Source organism: Dermacentor andersoni, chromosome 1 (assembly GCF_023375885.2).
Source record: "Dermacentor andersoni chromosome 1, qqDerAnde1_hic_scaffold, whole genome shotgun sequence".
Classification (NCBI taxonomy): Eukaryota; Metazoa; Arthropoda; class Arachnida; order Ixodida; family Ixodidae; genus Dermacentor; species Dermacentor andersoni.
The window spans coordinates 372,283,643-372,292,259 of NC_092814.1; the positions used below are offsets into that span (position 1 = coordinate 372,283,643).

The following is an 8,617-nucleotide window of genomic DNA, read 5'->3' on the forward strand; positions in this document are numbered from 1 at the left end:
TCGCAAGGTCGAGATACCTTAAAAGGCACCTGCGCCCATGATCTTTCTTTTGCCTCGGTGCAGTGAGCCACGATTGACGAGAATAATATGGAGGGCATCCGGTGCAGTCGCGAATGCGTCATGGCAAATGTAGCTCGCGTCGCCTGGCGTGTGTAGCAATATCAGAGTTGGCTGTACGAACTTTATGCATAATACGCTTTGTTAGGGTACCTTAACGGAATGGGTCTAGAGGACGGTGTTGGTACATTTTTTCGTACCGCCCTAATCCTATACCCCCCACTACAAACACACACACATACCCCCCCTTTTTTTATATATGCATACAATTACTTGCCATGACGGATCATAGACTCGTTTATTTTTGAAAAATAGAGTCTGTGGACGGATTGACCCGTTCAAGTTGTCAACTTGTCAGTAACTGTCATAGGAATCACTGTAATAAACACAATTCCACGATCGGCTTGTTTACTTTCATTTTTTGTTGTAACACTGAGGACTACATAGAACTTTATTTTGTATATGTGAGAGAAGTATGTGGATATCACGAGCTTAAGCCAATGTGCGATACACAGACAAAGCACCTGCTACAACATGAACTGCATTGAGGGCCACACAACACATACGTAATTAAAGGTGCAAAATAAAGGGGGAAGCTTCAAAATACGCTCTGTAGCACTGCAAAGTATAACATATATTGTATGTGTACAATAAATGTTCAAAAAAACAATGCATCAATGTCCCATTTGCCTTGAAGTTTATTATCAAGTTCAAGTTTACTGAAGTTTATTATGAGCATATGTACAACAGGAATCTACTGACGCACCCGCAGTCAAGGTGGCTGTTCGAGGTGTGCTGGCTGCCTCAGTGTAAGAAAAAGAAATTGGGTGAATGTCGACACCAGTGCCACTGCTTCTTGCCTCTGACCTGCACGTGGCTCCGCGGCATCTTTGTGCACAAGTGTGCTGGCGTGGCGAGGCGTAGAAGTCATGCGAGAAAAAGAGTATCGTGTACATGGAGAAGTGGCTGTTCACAATGCCTGTCACTTTCCCTCAAATGTTTCCTTGGCGACTAGGGTGACACTCCCGCAGTCGAGGTGGCTGTTCGAGGTGTGCTGGCTGCCTAAACGAAAGAAAAAGAAAGAAATTAGATGAATGTCGATACCAGTGCTATTGCTTCTTGCCTCTTACCTGCATTTGCCTCCACAGCCTCTTGGCTTGCGGAGTCTGTATGAGGGAGCTGCTGTGGCTAGGCATAGGCATTGTCTAAGCAAAAAGAAAAAAGGCCATTCAAATGGAGAATTATGGAAATAAATGCAGTTGTTATGTCTGCTTCTTGCACTCCTCTTGCCTAAAAGTTTTCAAACATAGTGTCCTGTACACACCAGCACTTTGACTGCTTCTGCTTTTTACCTGCAGGTGTTGCTGCGAGATCCTTAGTATGGCTGCGTGCAGCATTGTAACATTGGTGGAGGCATTTGAAGTGGTAGCCAAAAATATAAAGAATCATCTTTGTCTGTGTGAATGCTTTCAATTTCTAAATGCAGTGGTAACTATCACTATTAGTGCAAGGCCCCCCCCCCCATATATGCGGCAAGTGCCATAGCTTGAAACGGAATTTTTCCTTTAGTGTTTCACAAGGCGTCTAATATGTCCACATTAGATGTGATGTGTTTGTTTTTATTTATCCCAGTGTGGAGAGAGCATCATTAAATTGTTTTTTATTTTCGCGTGTCTTATTTTTTGGTTTATTTCTGAATTTATCAAGCAGTAGTCTCATGATGCTCAAGTGACTTATGTAATGGCAATCAGCTTTTGTTTTTCAGAAAAACAACGCATTTCCTGACCCATTGTTTGACATCCCCTCACTCGCATAATTTTGCAGAGTATTCTACCTATGTTGACTTGCTTGACCTCCACTAAAGAGTCTTGCATTTTCAAATACGACTCTTTTCTTACAATCATTCGACACTTCTCATAATTTCTGTACCTTGGGCTTTTGATACTCTGCATTGATCATTTTTGCTTGTTTCCGACTAGAAATGTCTTCTTTAATTTAGAGCGTAAATTTTACCCTTGGAACACACGGAAGGGCTTGCCATTGCATATCTGCATAAAAGGGAAACATGTTTCATTAAACATTTGCAAAATCCAATTGAAAATTGATGAATGCAGTTTTGCAGTGTGATATGAGTGAATGAGCCCTAAAAGTAACTCATCTCACTTGGTAAATTAAAGCACATATTAGTGTGATGTACAATATACGTTACACTAATCTGGTGGGTTCTCTTGCTTAACAGCAAAATAATCGGTGCGCGAGAAAAAAATTATTTTTGCATACCCCTTGTACACACTGATTTAAGGAAAATGAGCTGGAGCCGTCCACATGATCTACTTATTTTACCTGCGAGTATGGTCAACAAAAAATGTGTCCCAGCTGCTTAGTGGTATTTGAGATTATGTCAGTATTGCATATGTGCCTATTGTCTAAAATAATTGAATTTTGAAAATGCTCGCAGGGATCTGATGTGCATATCTGCAGTTTATGGATACATGTAAAAGACTCAGCATCAAGTGCAAGTGAACGGTCCCACAGGCCCGTAGTCGATCATGCAAATAGATTCGCTGCACAAATTTGTGACCAGAAAAGATATTCCACATGAAATGGCATGCAAGGAAGTGTTGAAAATATTGCACAGTTAATAAAACGCCTACGCTATTATTATGTGGGTTGATGCACTCGTTATGCAAAACGGAGGCGAGGCGTGCAGACAGGACACAAGAGTAGAGTATTTACAAGCAAACAACACGAGCGTCGCCCACTTCTCTACTCTTGTGTCCTGTCTGCACGCTTCACCTCTGTTTTGCATAATGAATCCTTACAAACTAGCTCAGCTTTCTGTCGTTCTAAGTCTCGATGCACTCTATTTCGTCCGCATTAGGCACTCGCCTCTTGATTACTTCGTGACACAGAAAGACTCGGCATCAGGCTTTTTTTCTGCTGTGGCCTTTGTAGAAGCATTATTGTTCAAAGTGCAACAATCAAACAGATTGTTTGAGTTTCTTGTGGCTTCGCCAGTGCAATTCCGGTGCGCTGGTCCGCCTGTCCAGCAATTTCCTACGAAGGGAAACCTGCAAATAAAAACACCTATCCGCATGTAGAAAAATGCTCTACTGTGACGCTCCTGAAACAATTGTGATGCACCACAAGAGCTGCCTACTCGAGTGATATTCTTAACAAGGAGATACATTCGTTTACTTACATGTGAAGGTATATGCCAGAGCACTTCGGGGCTTCGGTGGCACATAAGGCACGAGTGTGCCATAGCGTCCGATGTCGACGCGCGATCGCACATAGAATAAAGAACCAACTTGATCGCATGTCAAACCTAAACTGTACGAAACTACTACGCATCCAAAAAACAGACTCGAAACCGAAAGTCGCGTCATCCTTTATTGCATGAATGCGTACATCGTGATTTACATAAGTCACGGACTTAGCGATCGCTTTCTGTAAACCTAATATTAACGCATCACCTTCATAAAACCATTAGGTATGCGTTTTTAGATGACAAAGCATAAGGTGACCTGTACTTGTTTTCAGCTCTTTCAATAGTGATTGCGCTGGCCACATTGACCAGTAGCAACAGGGCGGCACCCTAGAGGTTCCCACTTTTCCGACCCAGCTTTTCCTCTAGAGTTGTTCTACTAACTCTGTGGGGGCCCCGTCTCTCGGTCTGGCGTGACGTCACACCAGCGAGCGCCCTCTCTCGGTAGCGCCGCAGCAGCGGCGCGCAAGGCTTCGCCTCCACCATCGATGCCGCGAGCTGGGGCCCCGTCTCTCGGTCTGGCGTGACGTCACACGGTCACGTGACGCGCAGCTGTGTAAGGAGGCGCCACGACCACCGATGGGCCGAAAGTGCTAGCAGTATTGCTTTCGCAATAAAAATTCTTGCAACTGTACAGCGAAAATGAATTGGTTATAATTAACATAATATAACTGTCCACGCTGCTGGCACCAGGTCACACTGCCATCAGCTGCCTCATGTCGGCTGCTGGTTCATTCAGAGCTGGAAAAAAAGCACATCACATCATTGGAAAGCATTATCTTTAAATACAGGGGTAAAATGTGAGCTGTTCAATTAATGGAGGTATGTCACTAGCAGGCACCACACTGTGGGGATTTAAGCATGTTGACAACGCAGATATTTTACCATCTGCTGTGATGGAAGTGGTGTGTCAGTTGCACCAAATTTCATCACAAAGGAAACATACCACGAGGTGGTTGCCATGGGCGTAGAAGTAGACTTTTGCAGAGCCGTTCGCGCATCATCAAGACGAATACAGTCTTGACGATACGAGATCAGACTTGATAGATAAAATGCATTGGCCATGTGTACCCTTCTTCTCGCCAAGTGGACCTAATTTGTAAAGGCCAAACTTTTGCACACTCAGACTACGGAAAGGTTCAGCTTATCCGAACGGTACATTGGCTACACTTTTTCCCAAGCGCACTTTTTCTACATTAGGCCCTCGAAAAACCAACTAGCCACACTCAACTTACTCGTCATATATGAAAACTCGCCTTAGCCGAGTTCACTGCATGAAAGTCGTTGAGAAGAGGTGTTGCAGAGGCTTGAAAATCTGAAGCACAAAGCTGCAAGTTCATGTTTCCATCATAAGAGCTGCCTTTTTTTTTTTTGATAACACACTATCTTTAGCACATTTATGCTAGCATGTCTCTAGGAAAGAATATGACTAGTTGACAAATACTTTAAATTTCAGAATGATCACGCAACTATTTGAAGCCATGCCACTGATGCAAACTTAATGCAAATAAGCTAACCAGCTCAGCGGCGCAGGTCAACACACTTCTGCGCCAGGTATTGCCGCAAGCATTTGTGCCTTTTCTGCATATCCTCCGGTGGACACTTTTTCCCTCGCAGGAAGTGAAAAAAGGAGTCTGCAAATGAATAAAAAGCAAGCATAATACAATGTTCCGACAGCGACCTACCACTTGACGTAATAATATTCACCATTGTGTGTTTGAAGGCGGGAAAAGCCTCGCTAGTAGTTGGAAGTATTTCCACAGTTCGTGCACACAAGCAGAAGCTCGATGGCAAGATCGTGCTTCCACTCACTATGTAAGGGGGAAGCATAAATTAACAAAGGTGAGTGAAAGTAGAGCATTGTCATCAAGCTGGTGCTTGTGTGTGAAAATTCTGGAGATGTGTCAACTCGAGTTCGCCACGCATCCATGGAAGTCAGATGAACGCGTTTACCGTAAATGAGTTCCACAGTAAATCATCAAACGGTACACAATGATGTGTTCTCCAAGACAAACAGTAGTCATGAAAGCATTCACGCAAAAACTGTAGCAGGCATATGGGAAGACCTGTCACTAATCACAATGCACGAATGATAAGGTTCAGCGTTGTTACATGGTAGTTATCTGAGGAAGTAGACATATTTAAATGTATTTAAATACTTTATTGAGCGCGAGAAACAGAACAAGCCTGTGCAGTTTCATGACAGCTGGTTCAGAAATAAAATTATCTCTCTACACATATATACCCCTTATCTTGAGTGTTCTTTCGCATTTTATTTTGCAATGAATTCTATTTTTAACTTTTTTTTTAAATCTGCCAGCATAGATATCAAAGCCCTTGGAGCAGGTAGAATGAAAACTTATAATGTGTGTGGTATTTTGCAAGCAAATTTTTAATGAGTGCTGGCTCGAAATTCATTTATTTTTACTCTCTTTGTTATTACTGTGTTCCCACACTGCAAATAGTGAAGTTCAATGTGCTATATTAGTACTTATGTAAGCTGCCTTTAAATTATTACTAAATTTTCATTTTGCCATTTTTTTACAATAAAGGCATGTAACCTTAGTAGGGTATTTTTATTTTGTCTTGCAAAAATTGCCCTGAACTTCGAACTTGAACTAAATTTTTTCGTATCTATACAACGTACGGATGACAGGGGAACAGACAAAGAGCCGTAAAATCGGCTTGGCTATGTCTGTGTCCCTTACTGGTTTCTTCGGCAAAACGGAGCGACGCGTGCGTGAATTCAAGATGAACACATGTATTGGAAAAACAATATAAATACAAACAATGTGTGGGTAAATGGGACTATTTATGCAAAGTTACTTTCGCACAGCGGCGAAAAATTGACATGAATGCAGAAATTGTAATTGTCATACAAGTTACGAAAAACAGGAGCAGGAAAACAACAAAATGCAGACAATATAAATCACTTTTCATTTACGGGTAATATTCACCGAAATACAAAACTAAATAAGTCACTCTGCAATTACAGCTTAGAATGCGTGTTCATCAGAATAAAACACAAAGAAAAGCACTAAGCATGCACGTGAATGACAGTATGAGTGGCAAGTTTGGGCACCTAATTCAAATGATAATAAGTATGACGATGAATGAAGAGAGTTAAGTAGAGATGGCAGTGCTTGGGGAGCATTTGATTCCCGTAGTTAGTTCTTCAGTGCGGAATATGCCAAGTTTTCTGTGACGTGTACTGAAACTGCTTGACAAGTGCTCGAGAAAATTAGTGCTACGTTTTCTTTCTGTTAAAAAGCGCTTTAGCACAATTGTATTGTAGACTGATTTCATCGGCGCTATATCTAATTGACAAAAAAGGATCAGTATGCGCATCGGATGAAGAGTTTGAAATTGCACGGATGGCTTTCTTTTGCAATAAATATAGAATGTTGAGTTATTGCTGGTCGTGTTGCCCCATACGAGGTGACAATAGTTAACATGAGATAAAAAAGAGAATTATAAAGTAGGAGCTTCACTCTTAATGGCAAAAGGAAGCATAATCTTATTAGTATTCGAACAACTCGTGCAAGTTTGTTAGCAATAATGTTAACATGGTCATTCCATAGCATATTCTCTTGGAATATGACACCTAAGCTTTTAACCGATGGTACTATGTCTATGACTATGATTTGGATTCGCCAATTGAAATCTTTGCGGTACGATCCCTCAAGAAGTCTTTGATGTACGCGTATGTTTTACGTCCTACATCCAGCTTTTGGAGATTTTGTAGTATTGCCTTGTGCGTGACGGTGTCAAAGTCCTTAGTTAGATCGAGACCTAGTATTGCTTTGGTGTCTAGAGTTTTCTCACCCGCATCTATGATTTGATATTTTAATTTGAGCACAATATCCTGCGTCGATAACTTGGGTCGAAATCTAACCATGGTATGTGGGTAAAGCCCTCCATCATCCATGTATCTTGTAAGGCGTTGAGAACCCCATGTTCCATGAGTTTACCGACGCAGGATGTTAGCGATATGGGCCTTAAGTTCGTCAGTTGTGGTTTCTTTCCAGGCTTCGGTATAAAAATGATTTGGGCTCATTTCCATTGACTTGGAATGCCACCTTGCTCCCAGCAGTTATTCACGTAGTCCGGGAGAAGTCGGATGGATACATCGTCGAGGTTCCTGAGGGTTTTGTTGCTTATCCCATCAGGTCCTGGTGGTGATTTCGGGTTGAACCTGGTAAGTTGATATCTGACTTCTGCCTCCATAATAGGGGTATCACGATCAGGATTCTCGTTACCTAGGTAACCTGGGAGTTCTTCTCTATCCGCATCCCCAACGTATATTTTTGGAGCACTCGGAATAGCTCTTCTTTTGTACCGTCGTAGCTGTGTATAACCTTCTGTAGAGTGTGTCTTTGTATGGTTTTTGTACTGCCGGGGTCCAAGAGGCATTGGAGAATGTTCCACGTCTTGGACATTTGTATCTGCCTTTCCATCAAGTCGCACATGGCTTCCCACTTTTGTTGGGTTAACCTCTTTGCATATATCTGGATTTCCTTGTTTGATTCCACAATTTTGTTCCTTAATTTCCGATTATGTTTTTGCTTTTTCCATCTTTTCAGCATACTACCTCTCGCTTCCCACATGTGCAATAATCTGCTATCTATCTCCTCTATACCTGCCTCCTCTGCAACAGTTTTGGTAGCTCGTTTAATGCTTTCTTGTAGTTTCTCTGCCCATTTCTCAATGTCCATTATAGTGTCTTCTGCATCTTCTTGTCGCACTTTGCAGAAATAGTCCCATTCTACAAGTTTCATTACTCTACCCCTCTTTTTCTTTAGGCCTGCTTGTATCGTTGTGACGACGATGTAGTGGACACTACCTAAGCTTTTCTGCATGTTTGTCCATTGAGAATCTGCTACATTCTTCGTAAATGTGAGATCTGGTGTCGTGTCGTTGGTTACGCTGTTTCCTATTCTTGTTGGTGCCTGAGGGTCAGTTATGAGCGTCTGCCCATAGGCTTCGGCCCTTAATGTTCTCTATGCTGCATCCCCAAGCCGCGTGTAGCGCGTTAAAATCGCTGACCACGACTAGCGCCTACTTGTGCGCTACGCTCAACACTTTGCGGAAGAGTGGGCCGAATTTGGTCTTGTGTCGGGGTGGACTGTATATGTTAAGAATGAATACACTTCCCTCTTCTATACGGGAGGGGATTATTTCAATGAGGATGTGGTCCATGTCGCGCATACCGGTATCGTGCTCGACAGCCGAGAGCTTTCTGTGTATCTGCGTCGTGACGGTTGCCTTCTCGCCGGAAGCACTGCAAGATTT

At 42.4% G+C, this 8,617-nt stretch overlaps 1 long non-coding RNA gene across 1 annotated transcript; it reads right to left on the minus strand.

Annotated features, from left to right (window-relative positions):
- Positions 1–737: 737 nt before the first annotated feature.
- Positions 738–1,986, minus strand: LOC140215401 (uncharacterized). Its single transcript, XR_011892354.1, has 2 exons — positions 1,188–1,986; positions 738–1,119 (listed from the first exon to the last, which is right to left on the minus strand). It is a non-coding gene; the product is annotated as an uncharacterized lncRNA (long non-coding RNA).
- Positions 1,987–8,617: the final 6,631 nt, after the last annotated feature.